This window comes from Eptatretus burgeri, chromosome 4 (assembly GCF_056783735.1).
Source record: "Eptatretus burgeri isolate ZD-2024b chromosome 4, Ebu_testis_v1, whole genome shotgun sequence".
Taxonomy (NCBI): domain Eukaryota; kingdom Metazoa; phylum Chordata; class Myxini; order Myxiniformes; family Myxinidae; genus Eptatretus; species Eptatretus burgeri.
Window position 1 is genome coordinate 965,492 of NC_140964.1, and position 20,353 is coordinate 985,844.

At 46.2% G+C, this 20,353-nt stretch overlaps 1 long non-coding RNA gene across 2 annotated transcripts in view; it reads left to right on the top strand.

The window, feature by feature from the left end:
• The first annotated feature begins 1,798 nt into the window (after positions 1 to 1,798).
• Positions 1,799 to 20,353, top strand: part of LOC147027307 (uncharacterized) — a 42,686-nt gene continuing 24,131 nt past the window's right edge. For both annotated transcript variants that reach the window (XR_015056986.1, XR_015056985.1), the window contains exon 1: positions 1,799 to 4,149. This is a non-coding gene — a long non-coding RNA (uncharacterized LOC147027307). The remainder of the gene's footprint in view (positions 4,150 to 20,353) is intronic.

Consider the following 20,353-nt stretch of genomic DNA (forward strand, 5'->3'; position numbering starts at 1 on the left):
CATATTAATGTATGGGACAATATCTAAATTTGGTCGGGACGGATTTTCGAATTTCGCTTTCGTTTTCACGTCACGTGACTTCAAAGTTTGCAAAAACTGTCCTACCTTCAGGAGGCTATATATTCTCTACTGGGCATGGTAAAAGTTAGTGAATGGTGTCATTGCATAGCAGCTGACCTTGTATATTTATACATTTTCCGCCGAAGGTGCAAAGTTTCAAAACCCGAAATGTAAACGTCGGCATTTATTTTCAAAATATAATTTCGTGCGCGCGCGCCAAAATGCCGAGTCATCTTTAACCAAACTGCAGTTCGAGCTATGCAGTAGTCTTCGGTCATAACTGAACATTGAGAACTTGTGGTATTATAGAGATGACTGTCACCCCCACACGGGGGTAATTTTTAAAAGGTTTATTTCTGAAGAATACAGGGGAAGAGGTGGATGTGATGAGCAGTTCGGAACAAACCGTACAAATCAATAGACGCAGAGAGACTGAGAAGGGAATATGCACTCCTGTACATGGATGAGAAATAAATAAAACCTGATGCACACCAGGTGTCACAGATCACACTTGTACAAACAAGATGATTGCAGGTGAGGACTTTCCTTTAACTCTGCATAGAATGTAGATGCAGGACTTCCTACAGCCTATTGTTTTTCACAGGAGTAAGAGGACGAGCACCAGCGATTTAAGCAAACCAGCCACAAGAGCACCAAAGAAAAGAGAAAGCAGAAAGTGACTCTCTTTGTCCTCTCCACCCTGATTTTTTTCCTCACACAAGTCGTCCTACGTGCCGAGAGCTCTGGTATGCCCTCCGTACCTCTGAAGTCTCATCATCTTCACCCCAGACCGCATGCTCTCATGTTTCTGTTCGCCCTTCTGGGAGAAGCCCTATCCTCCTGCAGGGCATTCCGCCCACAGGGCTGCCCCAGTAGAAAGTTCCGAGCTCTACAGCACATCTCGCCATCGTGGCTGGCACCCCCCGGCCAAACAGATCGTGACGGTCCTTTCTAGAGCATGTGATGCTTTTTTTGTGACGAAGTCCTCACCTGGCCCTGCCTACAAAGAAGAGGTGTTCATGCATACAATATTATCCTGTCTATAAATTACATATACTTTTCTCCTCAGCATCACTTGTGACAAAATGACTTGATCTGACAGGTCCCTGGTGCATGGCAATGTAACCAACTTGAAACACATGGATCATGTTACACTTACCACAGTCGAGCTATGCATCCTCCACCCCATTTCACGTAACATCGATATATTACTAAAACTCTCATCATGTATGTTCCCAAAATACAGCCAAAACGGTACACGAAAACGCAAAAATTTTAGGGTCACCTTACTCACCATTAGTCTGCGGTGTGCAGTATTTCGTTTTGTTCAAATCTGGCAATGAAAAAAATATTAAAAAATCAATTCCCGATTCAGTTAAGTTTTGGTATGACGATCCATAAAGCGCAAGGACAAACCATGGAGAATGTGTTGATATACCTCGATAAACCGGTTGGCCGAACGATGACTCCTGAAGTAAATGCTCAAATTTTCTTGAAGTTAAAGTTTGACCACTAAATAATATTTAAAAAAAAAAATTTTTTTTTTCATCAACCGCTGTCACAACAGGAACCCAATGGGTTCACGGCTTGTCGAGTTCTGTTTCTATTTGAGAGAGATGGCCAAATATATATATATATATATATATATATATATATATATATAATCATGTTATTTCAAAAAGTTATGGATGGATTTAGCTGAAACTTGTTGGACACGTTTTATTTGGTGTATAAAAAGCACAAATTGATTCTTTTTTTGTGAAGATCCGGATACTAGAATTAAGTGATTCTTCACCACTGAGAGATGGGTCCAAAAACGATATATAGCACAATATCTCAAGAAGTTATGGACGTATGACAAAACTAGGTGGATGAGTTGGGTCGGTGATGAGGACAAGCCGATTAGATTTTGGTTCAGGTGTGGATCCAGATCCAGCCCATCGGTGGGATACAAAACGTAAACTGTTCATCCTGGCGGAGGTATGCGCTCTACTGAGTGCCGTTCTAGTTTTTTAATCCAGCACCAAACTGATATGTCTGTGTATAAGATTTCAACTCGTTGCAAAGTGCTTGTACAGTTTTATAATCGGTGACAAATACTGATGTCATGCTTTGCATTGGGTGGAAGGGAAGGGAGATGTACAGGTGGTTGTTGAAGTGTGCTAGCTGTAAAATGCCCGACAGCTATTCCAATTTCCAAAGATCCATTTTTAGGGCATCTCTACCGAGATGACCTAATAAAGCTGGACCAAAAGTCCGTCCGTCCGTCCGTCAACAATTTTTCTTTCCGTACGTGGGTAGAGGTCGGTGAGTGTTGCACAACGATATAACCTTTGTCTGGGTTCAAGGTCAGGGTCAAGGAAACGAGGTCACGCAAGTTATAAAAATCGCCATTTTCAACACCTATCTAGTCTGCCATTCTACAAGATATTCGGCAACTGTTTATTGATTATGATCGTAAAAAATATTATCTTGTATCTAACCGGACAGATTTTTAATTTCCTTCCCATTTGATCGTCACGTGATCTGGAAGATGGCCAAAAACGCCGATACGATTCGCAAAGAAGGAAGGAAGGAGAAATGAAATATAAATATAAAACACATTTTTAGCCTTTTATATTTATACATTTCCCGCTGAAGGTGAAAAAGTTTCAAAACCCGAAATGTAAACGTCGGCATTTATTTTCAAAATATAATTTCATGCGCGCGTGCCAAAATGCCGAGTCATCTTTAACCAAACTGCAGTTCGAGCTGTGCAGTAGTCTTCGGTCATAACTGAACATTGAGAACTTGTGGTATTATAGAGATGACCGTCACCCCCACACGGGGGTAATTTTTCCTTTTACGATAACAAAAAGAACTCCTGAAGGTAGTGAGCTTGGTCTGCCTGTCTGTCTGTCTGTCTGTCTGTCTCTCTCCTCTCTGTCCTCTCTCCTCTCTCTCTCCTCTCCCTCCCCTCTCCTTGCATCATGGACACGGCTATACCGCTGATAGTGTCCCTATTGTTACAAATCTGCAAACCATGCGCCCTCAACATTCATTCCCAAAGTTAACTATGCCGGTAAGTACGTGTGAGATCGGTTCCTTTCCTTTTCGTCGAGTGGGAGACTCGAAAACGTGCGTTGTGACGTCTTTTGTTCGATTATTACATCAGCCATCTCCATCCCACACATCCACTATCCCATCTGCGCGACCCAACCAGCCCATCACGCACCATCCCCACAGACGAACTCCTCTGGTGCGACGATTTTCTCAGGGCAGATCCTGTTACTCTTTGCGCGAGCGAGGTCACGTGGAATAGTTGGGGTTACCGAGCATGGCCGCGTGGAATAACGGGGTTACCGAGCAGGGGCCGCGTGGAATAGTCGGGGTTACCGAGCAGGGGCCGCGTGGAATAGTCGGGGTTACCGAGCAGGGGCCGCGTGGAATAGTCGGGGTTACCGAGCAGGGGCCGCGTGGAATAGTCGGGGTTACCGAGCAGGGGCCGCGTGGAATAGTCGGGGTTACCGAGCAGGGGCCGCGTGGAATAGTTGGGGTTACCGAGCAGGGGCCACGGCTCCGCCCCGGAAGGGTGCGGCCGTAGGCCAATGAGGGACGGACAGCGAGATGATTCTCGCCAAGGCCCCGCCCCGTGTGGGAGGACATATAGCCCCCGAGGAGTGTCAGAAGAGTGGTGGAAAAACGGGATTGGTGTGTGGTGTGTGGTGTGTGGTGTGTGGTGTGTGGTGTGTGGTCTCGTGTGTCGTGTGTCGTGTCTCGTGTCTCGTGTGTCGTGTCTCGTGTCTCGTGTCTCGTGTCTCGTGTCTCGTGTCTCGTGTGTCGTGTGTCGTGTGTCGTGTGTCGTGTGTGGTCTCGTGTGTCGTGTGTGGTCTCGTGTGTCGTGTGTCGTGTGTCGTTGTTGTCGGCACGAAGAGTTCTGTGGACAGGAGTGGAGTGGACGAAAGGAGCCGTGGTTGTTGTTTTGCGCTTGTCGATGGCTGCACGGAGAAGGCGGTTTTGTCGGCACGTGGACGGATCGGAGTTCGAGTGCCCCAACGACCATTAGCCACCAGGTGCCGCATTTCCGAGCACGCTTCCCTGCGACGGCAGGTACTCTTTTACTCTGATCTCCAGCTCATCTCTCCTCACAGCTGCGAGGGGAACAATAAAATCCTGGTTTCGTTGTGTGTGTGTGTGTGTGTGTGTGTGTGTGTGTGTGTGTGTGTGTGTGTGTGTGTGTGTGTGTGTGTGTGTGTGTGTGTGTGTGTGTGTGTGTGTGTGTGTGTGTGTGTGTGTGTGTGTGTGTGTGTGTGTGTGTGTGTCCGTCCGTGGGCCCCGTCTTTAAGTAGGATTGTTAAGTGCTTTTGCTCATTGTACATTGCCTGCCTTTTATTCGTGATAACTGCTCTGTGTTTCCCTTCCCAATTATTATTTGTAATAAACCCATGTTGAATGTACCAGCTCGTTTTCTGTGCTTTCCTCCATTGGCCGAGCATGGTGCGGGTTTGAGAATTAGTAAGGCCGTTCGTGTTGTAAATTGGTCCGACGCGGCTTTGGTAACTTCCGTTCAGTCACACCGGATCCGAGTCGGTGATAGCGACTCGATTCGGACAAAGTCGGCCGAGGGTGTGGTTTCCCCGGTAGTTGGACGGTGTGAGTACTTGGGTAAATTGAAATTAGACAAGTGGATCCTTCCTCACGCCGTCAAAATATTGACAACCACGGTCCGCTAATTGACCCGTGAACTCTCGGACTTATCCGAGAGTCACGACCTAAATTCCGGGTGTTCGGTGGGACACGACTCCACTGCTCCACCGGGTGGTCGTTTTTCGCCACTGAACCCCGGCCCACAACAAATTGGTGTTCAGGAGTGCGATTCGGCCCCTCCGCATCCCCAGATAAATTAATGGGATTCGGATCAGGGGTGTACGGAGCAAAATCCCCCGTTCCCTCCAAATTAAGAGCGTAAATTGTTCTTAGACGCACAATGGCGGGCCAAGATGAGCTGGCTCAGGTGGGTTCTAATTTAAAGTTAGAAGGACCCATGGCCCAGGACACCCCATGCAAGAAGACGTGCCCCCGTAACCAAACACAGAGGTGGTAATGGGCGGCGGTGGTGGCGGCGAATAACCCCCTCCTTCATAAAATGTCACTCCCGACCCCCGGCGGATCCGCGCCCAAACAAAGCGAATAGGCCTCGTCGGGGTCATTTGACATGGGCCAGTTGATGGCAATGCTGGCAGGAATGGAAAGCCGGATGAGGGGTGATATGCGAACAGCGAGGTGAAATGTAGAGCATGGGGTTGAGCCTGCAGGCAAGTACGAAAGAGGTGGAAGGCATAATGGCGGCACCACGTGGCAGAGTGACCGAACCGACCAGGAGTGCAAAATGTGTTCAGCCCGCAATGGAGACGGGTGAGGTCGGGATGACGAGAGGCGCCACCACAATAATAGGGGAAACGTGTAGGGTGAGACACGAGGGGATAACAGAGATAACTCGAGGGGGAGCACTCGGTTGAGTGCAAAACCTCTGCCGCCAATACTGCGAGGTCACTCAAATGAACCTGATATCCTATTCATTCAATTTGACATCAACAGTGCTCACAGTTATAGTTTGCAACTTTCCGTTTTACTTTTAACTTTTACATACTCAATTCATTAGACATAACTAGATTCCTTGAGACAGAAATTGATTTTATGTGGGTATATCCACCTGAAGTTCCAAAATCAGCCACAATTATAATAATTAACCTCCGCCATCGAAGATGGATGGAGGTTACTGTTTTCACCCCTTTCTGTTTGTTTGTTTGTTTGTTTGTGAACAGTATAACGGAAAAACTCCTCGACGGATTTTGACGAAACTTGGTGGGGGGGGGGGGTTAGGTCTGGTCCAAGGATCATGCCATTAGATTTTGGACTTGGTCCAAAATCCAATATGGCGGGCAATTTGAAAAAATATTTGAATTTTTTTTTTTTTGCATTTTGGAATGTTTTAAGTGATTTCCAACCCCCCCCAAAAAAAATTGTTAGAGAAAAGAAATTTTTGCAACTTTTTTTTTTTTCAACAAAATTTCGATTTTTTTTTTTTTTTTTTTTTTTTTTTTTTTTTTTGCATTTCCAACAAAAAAACATGCCAAAATTGTAATTGCGGCTGATTTTGGAACGTCAGGTGGATATACCCATACCACGTAAAATCAATTTCTGTCTAACACGAGCCAGTTAGGGGGACGTAGTTGTTCGAGTGTGAAGTGAATTGAAAAATTGAAAAAATTGTGTACAATAAGTGAATGTAGGACAGCGGTCCCGAGTGTGTGAGTGGAGTGCATGGTGCAAATGAATAATTGGGGGGAGGAGTGAATCCCACCCAAGGGACCCCGGGGTCAGTGTAATGTTAGTTAGTGGGTTAGTCAAATTTACCAAAACGAGGTCGTTTTGTTGTTGGTGTGGGAAGAAGGCTCAAAACCTTTTTGAAGGGTGCAGGAGTCCATTGCCCGGCTGGGCGCGTGGCTGTGGAAAGGTAAGTATTGATCAGAGGGCACCCCGGGCACCGGGCGAGTCGGCCAGAGCAGGCCATCAGTCCAAGGGACCGGGATAGTGTACTGGGCACGGGTGGCCCATCGGAAATGGGACCGGTAGCACCGAGATGCCACATGGGCATATACGGGGCAGTAGCCGGGAAGGGCACTCCCCACGTTCATAGGGAGCAGGTCAGCTCAGAGACAGCCTTAGGGCCCGGGGGTGCCGTAGTTTGAGTTCGACAGACGGAAGTCCCTGCCAGTTGAGCCACGCTGCCCAGCCACGAAATTGTGCAAGGGCACAAGAGAAAATTTGCAGGCAGGGCCCAACTTGAAAATGGACACCAACATAGGCAACGGGAATCATGGTTTCTAGAACCAATAGTTTAAAGAGTCAAGCGTGTTGAAAAGCCCCGGGGATAGTTTAAAGTTTAATAAATGCTAGGATAGATTGGGAATGTACCCCTTCGCACCATCCATCCCTTCGCTCTCCTTCGATCGCTGGACTCGCTGTGGGAAGATTGCTGAACTCTGTGGAGGCTATTCTGAGGCTTTGTTGGGCCTCGAGGCAGGACACAAGTCTCTCCCTTATTCCCCTACAAAAAGGATCTTAGGGGTTGGGAGTAGACGGACAGGATAGGTTAGCTGGACAAGGACAATAGGAGGATTAGGGACAATCAATTGAAAACGTGTGTGTATATATATGTATGTATATGTATATGTATATGTATATATATATATATATATATGTATGTATATGTATATATGTATATGTATATATATATGTATATATGTATGTATATATGTATATATGTGTATATATGTATATATATATATATATATATATATATGTATATATGTATATATATATGTATATGTATATATGTATATATATGTATATATATATGTATATATATATATATATATATATATATATATATATATATATATATATATATATATATATATATGTATATATGTATATATAGTGGGGAGAACAAGTATTTGATACACTGCCGATTTTGCAGGTTTTCCCACTTACACAGCACGTAGAGGTCTGTAATTTTTATCATAGGTACACTTCGACTGTGAAAGACGGAATCTAAAATAACATTGTATGATTTTTAAATAATTAATTTGCATTTTATTGCATGAACTAAGTATTTGATAAATCAGAAAAACAGAACTTAATATTTGGTACAGAAACCTTTGTTTGCAATTACAGAGATCAGACGTTTCCTATAGTTGTTAACCAGGTTTGCACAGACCGCAGCAAGGATTTTGGCCCACTCCTCCATACAGATCTTCTCCAGCTCCTTCAGGTTCCGGGACTGTCGCTGGGCAACACAGACTTTCAGCTCCCTCCAAAGATTTTCTATTGGGTTCAGGTCTGGAGACTGGCTAGGCCACTCCAGGACCTTGACATGCTTCTTACGGAGCCACTCCTTAGTTGCCCTGGCTGTGTGTTTCGGGTCATTGTCATGCTGGAAGACCCAGCCACGCCCCATCTTCAATGCTCTTGTTGAGGGAAGGAGGTTGTTGGCCAAGATCTCGCACTACATGGCCCCATCCATCCTCCCCTCAATACGGTGCAGTCGTCCTGACCCCTTTGCAGAAAAGCATCCCCAAAGAATGATGTTTCCACCTCCATGCTTCACGGTTGGGATGGTGTTCTTGGGGTTGTATTCATCCTTCTTCTTCCTCCAAACACGGCGAGTGGAGTTTAAACCAAAAAGCTCTATTTTGGTCTCATCAGACCACATGACCTTCTCCCATTCCTCCTCTGGATCATCCAGATGGTCATTGGTAAACTTCAGACGGGCCTGGACATGCGCTGGCTTGAGCAGAGGGACCTTGTGTGCGCTGCAGGATTTTAATCCATGACGGCGTAGTGTGTTACGTATGGTTTTCTTTGATACTGTGGTCCCAGCTCTCTTCAGGTCATTGACCAGGTCCTGCCGTGTAGTTCTGTGCTGATCCCTCACCTTTCTCATGATCATTGAGGCTCCACGAGGTGAGATCTTGCATGGAGCCCCAGACCGAGGGAGATTGACTGTTATCTTGAACTTCTTCCATTTTTTATTAATTGCGCCAACAGTTGTTGCCTCCTCACCTAGCTGCTTGCCTATTGTCCTGTAGCCCATTCCAGCCTTGTGTAAGTCTACAATTGTGTCCCTGATGTCCTCAGACAGCTCTCTGGTCATACCCATTGTGGAGAGATTGGAGTCTGATTGATTGAGTGTGGACAGCTGTCTTTTATGCAGATATCAAGTTCAAATAGGTGCAGTTAATTCAGGTAATGGGAGGGCTTCTTAAATACAAAACTAACAGGTCTGTGAGAGCCGGGATTCTTACTGGTTGGTAGGTGATCAAATACTTATTTCATGCAAATGAATTAGTTCAGAATCGTACAATGTGATTTTCAGGATTTTTGTTTTAGATTCCGTCTTTCACAGTTGAAGTGTACCTATGATAAAAATTACAGACCTCTACGTGCTTTGTAAGTGGGAAAACCTGCAAAATCGGCAGTGTATCAAATACTTGTTCTCCCCAGTGTGTGTGTGTGTGTGTGTGTGTGTGTGTGTGTGTGTGTGTGTGTGTGTGTGTGTGTGTGTGTGTATTGTTACGGATTTGGAATTCAATTGCACACAACATACAGGTTCCCTGAGTCAGCTATGTCGATAAGTGCATGTTCCCTAGATAGCTCACCTTCCATTGATTCAATGTTTTGAAATTCAATGTTTGGGTGGAGACAGGGTAGGTCCGAGCACGTTTTCGGAGCGGCCAGCACCACCGCACTCCCTCCACACAACCTCACGGGACCATACCAGAGGCCGGCCAGCTTCATATGTCGGCGTGTAGTGCTAGACTTGCTGGTTCGTGTTTACTTTGCCTTGCCTCACTTGCCTACCTTTGCCTTGACCCCATGCCTGCTTGCCTTTGTTGCATTTGCCCGTGTCACCAACTCACCAAGTGTGCCAGGACCATCCCAGCAAGTGTTTGCAAGGACTGTCCTGCAGGCAGCCACACAACGGGAACTGCGTTTGTGCAGCCCATGCAGCCATTTTTTTTTTTTGTGTTCATTCCTGCACCAATGACTTTTTCTTCCTATCACAGATAACAGGTCCTGGGCCATGGTTAGTGTAAATAAAATTGTAAATATTTTGCAACCCACCTGTTGTCTGTCTTCGCACCGGCAATTTAGTTAAGTTGTCCGTGTGAGTGATAGTTTAGTTACGCAGGTTATTTATTTTTGGGACATGTATACGAATGTCACACTCAGGGATCCGTAGGTAAAACGTACTAGGGGGAAAAAAGTTACACATGCATGCCACATGAAAATTTGACGACTCGGGACGAGTCTGTAAAAAGGGGGGGGGGGGTGGGGGGGTAGTGTTACGAATTTGGAAACCATGCGCACTCAACATTCAGGTCCCAAAGTTAGTTATGCCGGTAAGTACGTGTGAGATAGGTCAGCATGTTGTTGGGAGAGTTGAAGCAGCACGTCCAAGGTAGAGTGACCAGGTCTGAATCTGAATTGATGATCTGAGATAATGTCTTTGGAGAAAAGGATTTTATATCAACTGCAATGACAGATTCTGTGACCTTGCTGATTGGTCTGTAGTTCAGGGGATCCATTTTTATACATTTTTTTTTTCATGTGATGCAGTGATGTTGGCTGACTTCCAAACAGATTGAAGATGAGTGAGGGCAAATCAGGTCAGATCAGGTTTGGGAGCATGCACCAGAGCAGCGCGTCGCTGCATCCACTTCCCGCTGGTACTCCAGGGGCCTCCGTCTGGCCATTTTGCAAGCAGATACCTGGCCCATCCCCATCTCCTGGACATGCCGATCAACCTGCTGCAACCACGAAGCGCGTGGTCGGGTCATTGGCCTCTTCCACTCACGAGATTCCCTTGCTGAGAGAATCTGGTGAGCAGGATCAGCGTCAGGAAAACGAGGCACATGTTCATACAGCCACAGCTGACTCTCACGGACTATGCGGGTAACAAATCTCATTTGAGTCTCTCTCAGCAACCGCTCGTTGGACACAAAGTCCGACCAGCGATAGCCAAGGATTCTCCAAAGAGACCTGGTACCAAAGGAATTAAGTCTCCATCTCAGATCCTTGGTCAGAGTCCATGTCTCACAAAAATAGAGCAAGACTGGAAGCACCAAGGACCTGAAGACTCGAACTTTCGTCCTCCCGCACAGGTACCGGAAGTGCCACACCCCATGACCCAGTGAATCCATGACTCCCCAGGCCCGACCCAGACGTCTATTGACCTCAGGCTCACAGCCAGCAGAGACATGAATATCACTGCCAAGGTAAGTGAATCTCTCTGTGACCTCAACATCCTCACCAGAAACAGGAAAAGACAGGACAGCAGCATCCAATATGTCATTGAAAGCTTGGATCTTAGTTTTGACCAAGGAAACACGTAATCCCAGGGGATCCGACTCCTCATTCAGCACCTCGAGGGCCCCCAAAAGGATATCTAAAGTCTCCGCAAAGATGACTGCTTCATCTGAGAAATCGAGGTCGGAGATCTTGACATTCCCAAACGATGCACCGAAGCTTGATCTCTCCACCATCGTTCCCAGAATCCAGTCCATACAAGTGCTGAAAAGTGTGGGGGCCAGTACACACCCCTGAGGAACTCCAGTAACAACTGGAAATAAGTCAGAGATGGTACCACCACATCTCTCAGCACTCTCAGTGCCAGAGTAGAGTTCAGACATTAGATTGATCGGTTTTGGTGGCACCCCACGAAGACCAAGAATCCTCCAGAGGACATCCCGATTCACTGAATCGAACGCTTTACAGAGATCAACATTGGCTGCAAGCAGCCCCTATAGGAAACTCTCGTCTGCATTCGGTGAGGACCCGAAGAGCAAGGATACGGTCAATCGTTGACCTCTTTGGTGTAAAGCCTGACTGCTCTGGACGCTGGTGCTCAAGCAGATGGTGGAGAACCCCATCAAGAATTATCCGAGCAAAGACCTTGCCCGGCACTGAGAGCAGCGTCACCCCTCGGTAGTTGTTGCAGTCTTGGCGATCACCCTTCCCTTTCCAGAGAGGGACAACAAGGCCCCTCTTCCAGTCAGTTGGGATGATGCCTGTGTTCCAGGCAGAGCACAAAACTGCATGCAACGACACGAGTGCAGCATTTCCACCAGCCTTGAGAAGTTCAGCATGGATGCCACAGATCCCAGGAGCTTTATCCATCTCAACCGGTTCAGCGCAGCATTTGTGTTTCCACAAAGGTGGACCACAGTTTGGAGGGTCAGCAATCGGGATTGTTACACCCCTGATGTCCAAATCGACAGCTGGTGGACCAGCCACTCAAAGTAACCGGCCCAGCAGGCCTTCACTTCAGACTCCTCTGTCAAGAGCCACCACCCTTTGCTCTAACTGCAGTGCACCAAGGGATGGGCTTGGATGAATGCAATGTGCGAATTCCCCAATAAGCAGGATGAGAATCACTTGGCCACAGGTGATTCCTCGCACATAGGGTTCCTTGTCCACCCTTAGCACACGTACAGTTTTCGCCTCGGTACCCTGAACAGCGCAGCTCTGCCACTCAGCTTGGCCCTACGACCCTGGTCCATGGTATCCAGTGTCGCTTGAGAGACAAAATTATTCTTCGCCCGACTGTGAGTACCAAGACATCTACTGGCAACATCAAGGACACTGGTCTTGAAGGCACTCCACAACTCTTCAGGATCTCCCAAAGCACCCAGACCCCCAAATCTCCACTCAGCCTGTTCGCAAACTCCTCAGCTACCCTCTCATCCTTGAACTTGCCAACATCCGGCCTGGGCTGGGATGGTACCATTCTCCTGGATTTAAGGTGCAACTTCAGTGTTGCTTCAATAAGCCTGTGCTCAGCATTGAGGAACTGAGAACTCCGGTAGACCCTGCAGTTCTGGATCATCCTCGAGCGAACATCAACAAGCACATGGTCAATCTCCTTTGCCACACCGCCAGCGTTGGAATACCAAGTCCAGCGATGAGCTTGTGGGCGCTGAAACCATGAACCAGCCACCCTCAGTCCATGACTTCTTGCAAAGTCAAGGAACTTAGTGCTGTTCTGGTTCACAATTCCAGACCCATGGCGACCAACACGCATTTCATCCCTATCAGTTCCAGTCGATGCATTGAAATCCTCCAAGACGAGAATAATATCTCACCTGGGGCATTGATCAAGCACAGACTCGAGCGTGGCGTTGAATACGTCCTTCACGGTGAGATCACTCACCTCAGTCGGAGCATATGCAGAGACCAGGGAAATGACACCCAAGGAGTGACGAACCCTTCTTCTCATACACTCGTTGACTGGTGTTACCTCAATTATCATTGGAGTCAGCTTATTGGACACAGCTACAGCAACTCTTTGGGCATGGTAACCATCAGAGTGATTAGACCAATAGTAGGTGTAACCACCCACCATGGTCTTGACGCAATCCGGTCTCCGAACCTCAGAGAGTGCTGCAATACCAATGTCCAAACGCTTGAGCTCAGATGATAAGAGACAGGTAATCATCCTCTCTTTGGGATAGGACATTCCAGGAACCCACCAAAAGGGACTGCATCAGATTAACCCATGGAGTCTGCTGTCTGGTGGACGATACCTCAGCACCACCCCAACAGACACTACCGCAATCTGAGCCGGGAATGTTACCCCGTGGTTTCCCTCCTGTCATCAAAGAGTATGGGTCCCGAAGGCTTTGCCCCAATCCTGTCATCCAGTGAGCTGCCCTGCGAAGGGAAGCTGCACAGGAGGTACTCCCACGGAGTGGGTTTTCAGATTTCTTTGCGTTTTTGTGTTTTGTGGAATGAAGGGTTTTACGGTGGCCGGAGTGCAAATCCTGCCACCAACCTCTGAATAAGAAGTGACCCAACTGCAGGAGGACTTCTGCAGACACAGTTGGGCACTAGATATGGATGGCCGTTGGCTCACAAGCAGCTGCTCGGCCCTTTGACAGGTTATGTTCTTCATACTGCTGGGTGTCCATATCCAAACACCCTCCTCACCAAAAATCTTGCTGGGGGAGACGGTTTAGTCGCCGATAACCTGACCATGGAACAGGTTAGTACAGGTTTACATGGTACCTGTTGCAGGTCACAGATCTAATATGACCTGATCTCTATCTCTATCTCTATCTCTATCTCTATCTCTATCTCTATCTCTATCTCTATCTCTATCTCTATCGCAGCCTTATGACTGCTGGTTGCATCATTGGTTAGGGATGCGGCTATGCCCCTGATAGTGTCCCTATTACCAGGACACTGGTACTCATTTTGTCGACCTCGGAAGGATAACAGGTTGAGTCAACCCCACCTGGTATCAATTCAGTCGCCAACAGGGCTCAAACTCAGGACTTGAGGATCCCAAGTCAGCCATCCTAACCGCAAAGCCAACACCAAGCTTATTGACCTGACTTGAGGGCAAATGATTGGGTGAGAAGGCCAGAAAGGGTGAGTGCACGAGCAGCATTGCAGCTTTTTACGACTCGTCAGCTGATGCTGTCTGATCCAGTTGCCGATTTAGAGTCGAAGTTTGCCAGAAACTTTCCACATTTTCAGGTGCAACAGAGAGTATGGGAACATTTGGGTATGGCTTGGAACAGTAGATACCGACAGACAGACAGACAGACAGACAGAGAGGAGTTTGAGACAATAAGTGGAAGCAAATACAGGATTGAGGCATTCGGTCTTCTCATGAGTGTAGTCGGCTGTGGTGCCATTTTAAGTGAGGGAAGGGAAACATACACCAGAGGACAGACTTGACAAGGTGCCACCAGGTTTAAGAGGGAGACAAGTTTGAAAACTTTCTTGAGATTGGACAGATGTTTTCTGGCTCTCCTGAGGATAGACACACTTGTTGCAGGCTTTGTGGAATGATCTGATATTCCCTTCAGTCAGATTTGGCTTTCAGGAGGGGAATGCTTCACCCCAGGATTCAGAGTACCAAGGGAGGGAGGATGGATAACATCGTTGAAGATGATATATATATATATATATATATATATATATATATATATATATATATATATATATATATATATATATATATATATATATATATATATATATATATATATATATATATATATATATGCCTGGTGTTGGCTTAATGGTTAAGGTAGTGGGCTTGGGATCCTAGGGTCCTGAGTTCAAATCCCGCTCAGCTGTTGAATTAACACCAGGTGGGGTTGACTCTGCCTGTCATCCTTCCGAGGTCGGCAAAATGAGTGCCAGCATGCTGGTATACTGTGTCGGAGTGGCGACCCGTCCAGGATTGTTCCCAATAGCCAAGGAGACTGCTTCGGCGGCACCAACGCTCTGCACAGAGTATGGTCCTAATGGATGGATGGATATATATATATATATATATATATATATATATATATATATATATATATATATATATATATATATATATATATATATATATATATATATATATATATTCTGTGGAGGAATTTCTTGGCTGAATTGATATTGGTGGCGGGGAATATAGGAGATCAGTCCTGAAGTGTGTTGGTTGCTTGTCGTCTGCGTGAACAAACTGCCAGACTTGCCGGCACAGATGCTGTTCTCTGAGAATTGCCAGAGATGTTGTCCTTCAGAATGATGTTGTCCTATCAGATGAGCGAATTGGGTCAGAGGACGAGGAAGATGCATTGGTTGGAAGTTGGTCATCACCAAATCCAGGAGGGAAGGTTTGCCATTTGGAGAAATCTGGGTCGGAAAGTTCACGGATTGAGTCGGTCCCATGCAGAAATACCATGACTGGTGACAGGTACCAACACCCAGGCAATCAGCATCCTGACAATTGAAGTCACCACATACGAGGAAGAGAGCGTTGCGGTGAGTGGTTAAAAGTTGGTCCACATTGTCTGTGAGAGATATATATATATATATATATATATATATATATATATATATATATATATATATATATATATATATATATATATATATATATATATATGGATGGAGTTGTCACTGAATGGAGGATGGTACAACACAGAGAAACATGAGGTGAGAGTGGAGGGGAAATCACAGCCAGAGGTACTACTGAGGTTTGGGAGGTGTAAAAACAATACACTGAGAGTGAGAGGATCGATGTCAGGTTTATTGGCAGCAGCCTGGATTGAGAGATCTGTCAGGTTGAAGTCCACACATTTAGGGAAGGGGGACAAAGCTGGGAGAGGGGGCAGGACGAGGTTGAAGCTGAGAAGGGGTGGGATGGGGGAAGTGGGGTACGGACATTGAGGAGTTTGACACCATGAATGTAGGTGAAGGAAATTATTGTCGTGGCACATGACCTCTGCACAGGCAAATCGCCAGTAAAAAAAAACATCACAATGTATGCCAGGTGGTGTTAACGTGAATTGGTGCTCCCAGCTTTGCAGCTTGATGACAGAAGATGCCATTTACATTTTTTTCTCTCTTCATCCCGACCCCGTTTGGCGTCCTGTGTGGGTACAGGCAACAACCATTTAATTGGAATGCTTGCTTGAGTGCTTAAGCTACTTACCGAGTGCCCTACAGTCAATAGTGATGCAGTTTGTGTCCCGATCGGGAAGTGACTACAATACAGGGCCAACAGTATGCGGACATCCCTGCTAAATAGTGGATTCAGCTATTTCAGTCACACCTATTGCTGACAGCTGTATAAAATCAAGTATCCAGCCATGCAATCCCCCCGAGATAAACATTGGCAGTAGAATGGGCCGAACTGAAGAGCTCATTGACTTTCAACATGGCACCGTTATGGGATGCTGCCTTTCGAACAAGTCAGTTCGTCAAATTTCTGCCCTACTAGAGCTGCCTCGGTTAACTGTCATCATGACACCATTTTAAAGCCTTTTTTTTTTCCCAGAGCAGGGGTCAGCTTTTTTGTGGGCTCCAATCATGGTACCCTTTCTTGTGGCAATGTTTTTACGGCTGGATGCCCTTCCTGACACCAACCCTTCAGTCGCCTTCGACACGCAGGGATAATTACCAGTGCACTGGTGCTCATTTCACCGACCTCAGAAGGATGATGGGCTGAGCCAACCCCCTTGATGTTAATTTGGTGGCCAGCGGGGCTCGAACTCAAGACCCCGAGGATCCCAAGCCACCACTCCAACCACTAAGCCAACAACAGGCTTACTGCCCCTGTCAACTGTAAGTGCTGTTATTGTGAAGTGGAAACATCTTGGAGCAACAGCTCAGCCGCGAAGTGGTTGGCCATACAAGCTCACAACGAGACCGCTGAGTGTTGAAGCACGTAACGTGGAAAATCGTCTGTCATCGGTTGCAACGCTCACGACTGAGTTCCAAACTGCCTCAGGAAGCAACGTCAGCACAAGCACTGTTTATCGAGAGTTCCATGAAATTGCTTTCCATGGCCACGCACAAGCCCAAGATCACCATGCGCAATGCCAAGCGTCGGCTGGAGTGGTGTAAAGTTCATCCCCATTGGACTCTGGAGCAGTGGGAATGCATTCTCTGGAGTGATGAATCACGCTTCACCATCTGGCAGTCCGACGGATGAATCTGGGTTTGGCAGATGCCAGGAGAACGCTACCTACCCGAATGCATAGTGCCAACTGTAACGTTTTGTGGATGAGGAATAATGGTCTGGAGCAGTTTTTCATGGTTCGAGCTTGGCCCGTTAGTTCCAGTGGAGGGACATCTTAATGCAACAGCATTCAATGATGTTCTAGATGTTTCTGTGCTTCCATCTTTGTGGTAACAGTTTGGGGAAGTCCCTTTCCTGTTTCAGCATGACAATGCCCCTTGCACAAAGTGAGGTCCATACAGAAATGGTTTGTTGAGATTGGTGTGGAAGAACTTGACTGGCCTGCACAGAAGCTTGACCTCAACCTCATTGAACACCTTTGGGATTAATTGGAACGCTGATGACTGCGAGCCAGACCTGATCACCGAACATCAGTGCCCGACCTCACTTATGCTGTTGTGGCTGAATAGAAGCAAATCACCGCAGCAATGTTCCAACATCTCGTGGAAAGGCTTCTCAGAAGAGTGGGGGCTGTTATCGCAGTAAAGGGGGGGACCAACTCTATATTAATAATTGGAATGAGATTTTGGACAAGCAGGTGTTCACATACTTTTGGCCATGTTGTGTACAAGGTATGTGGTAAATCTTGATTTTGAAGGGACTACGCAGGTGTGTGTGTGTGTGTGTGTGTGTGTGTGTGTGTGTGTGTGTGTGTGTGTGTGCACTCCAGATGTGTCTGGGTGGTGTTTGTCTCTGGGTGGTATGCTTGGTTGTGGCAAAGTTTCATCCTTTATCTTATGATTGTGGGATTTCAAAAGGTTGCATGTTTTTTTTTTTCTTTTCTTTTTGCGAGTTTCAAAGCATAATATATTTGATAACACCTGGTTTCAGAGCCGTTTGTCGTATTAACGTGTTTTCTAAATTACCGAGCCAAATTTTTTTTTTTCCGACCCTTCACATGATGCTTGCCAGCTGTTTATAAATATTAATGTTTATGCATATGTCCTTGATACATTTATCATGCAATGTTGTTTTTACAATAATTTGTTTATTGAAATTCTCCCTAAAAAAAAAACGGTGAAAGTGATTCAAAGTTTTTGGGATGTATGCAGTACGTGCTGTTGTTGGTAATCACACTGACTCCAACCTACCGATTCCCGAAAAATTGTCAATATTGGCCAAGCACTAATGTAAAGTGTTTGTGTGTTCATAAAGCATAATATTTTCTCCGCTAACTCCCCACCACCCACTCTCTCTGCCATCCTTGCTTCACCACCTCCTTTCAGACATCTGTCTCTGGGTGGTGTTTGTTTGTCTCCGGTTGTGTCTGGGCGGTGTTTGCCTCTTGGTGGTATTTATAGTATGACTGGCAGAAAATTGATTTCAGACATTTTTGTTTCCATCTTCACTGTTATTCTATGCAGAAGCATTTTGATGAGATGGTCTTCTTCTTCTTCTTCTTTCGGCTGCTCCCGTTAGGGGTCGCCACAGCGGATCATCCGTATGATCCGCATAGTGATTTGGCACATGTTTTACGCCGGATGCCCTTCCTGACACAACCCTGGTCGCCTCTTACGACACAGGGATATGGTACACCTATTTTAACCGGGGTATACACCGGCCCAGTACACTGGTACTCATTTCGCCGACCTCGGAAGGATGACAGGCTGAGTCAACCCCCTGGTGTATTAATTCAGTGGCCCAACGGGGCTTGAACTCGGGACCTTTTGGATCCCAAGCCGCTGCCCTAACCACTGCGCCAACACACCAGGCTATTTTGATGAGATGGTATGATTCGTAATTAACGCTCCACCGCACGTCTGCCTTCCCTCCTCTCTCCGCCCCCCTCCCTCCATTCTCTGAGTAGTCTCATCAGCGAAGCGACTGTTGTGTAGGAGCAAACACCAACCAACAGCCTTATTGGCCTGAAGTTTTTTATTTTTATTTTCTAATCTATAACCACTATTCACACCACAATGAAGTTGGTAAGTTCCATGCCTTCATCTCATTGGTCTATTTCTGGTTTTTCAACACCATCTGTATGATCTCAATGGGAATTCCTTTTTTTTTTTTTTAATTTCCTGATCCATTGCTCCTTTAGTTTTCTCTTTGCTTCTGTTATCAGTCTCTTCAGCCCTAATCCTTTTCTCCACTACCTTGACCCTTTTGCTTAGCCTCTTTGACATTCAAGTTGCCCATCCCCCAAAATACAAATTTACTGAAAATTAGCAAGTTTCTGCCCATCAGCATGAAGAAGGCAAAAATCAAATGGTGTCTTCCATTATTGAGTCAGCCACCCGGGGGTAACAATTTGCATTCATCGCCACATCTGATGCAAATTAAATGCTCTAATGGTGGTGAGGTGTTCCATTCAAAACTGTTCAATAGATGTAGCTTTTTGATGCTGAGTAGGGTCAATAATAAAAGGTGTATTGGTGTCAAAGCCCATGACCAATTGCAAATTAATAATTGGATATCAACAAAGAAGCACATAATAAACATGCTCTACCAATGTGGTTTTCAACATCCAACCTAACAGGCATACCAAAACCATCCACATGTTAAGTGGCCATTTTGAAAAGTGTCACAGGGCTGCTCATCCAATCCTCAATCTTCACTCATAATGGCACCTTGTTCAGGGAGACAACTGGCTCCAAGCTGTAATAATGCGCTGAAGAGGCACCACAAGATGGTGTGCGACAAAAACAAAAAGGAATCAGTTACTCCGTGTTACCTTGGATGGGACCACACTCTGGACAGAGCATTGGTGCTACCTAAGCAGTCTCCTTGGCTATTTTGCACAATCCTGGATGGGTCACCACTCCAACACAGGATACCAGCATGCTGGCACTCATTTTGCCAACCTCACAAGGATGACAGGCAGAGTTAACCATACTTGGTATTAATTCAACAGCTGAGCGGGATTTGAACTCAGGACCCAAGGATCCAAAGCCCACCACCATAACCATTAAGCCAACACCAGGCATATGTTGAAGGTGTGACATTTTGGATTGAAATATTGAATTTTAATCGTACAGCAGGCTGTGTTCAATTATTGGAAAAGGCTGACTTCATACTTGCACATGTAGCAGGATCATAAGCCTGGTGTTGGCTTAGTGGTTAGGGTGGCGGCTTGGGATCCGTTTGGGATCCTTCGGTCCTGAGTTCAAGCCCCGTGAGCCGCTGAATTAAAAATACACCAGGAGGTTGGACTCAGTTTGTCATTTCTCCGAGGTCGGCAAATCGAGTACCAGTGTACTGATGCAACCAGCAGCCACG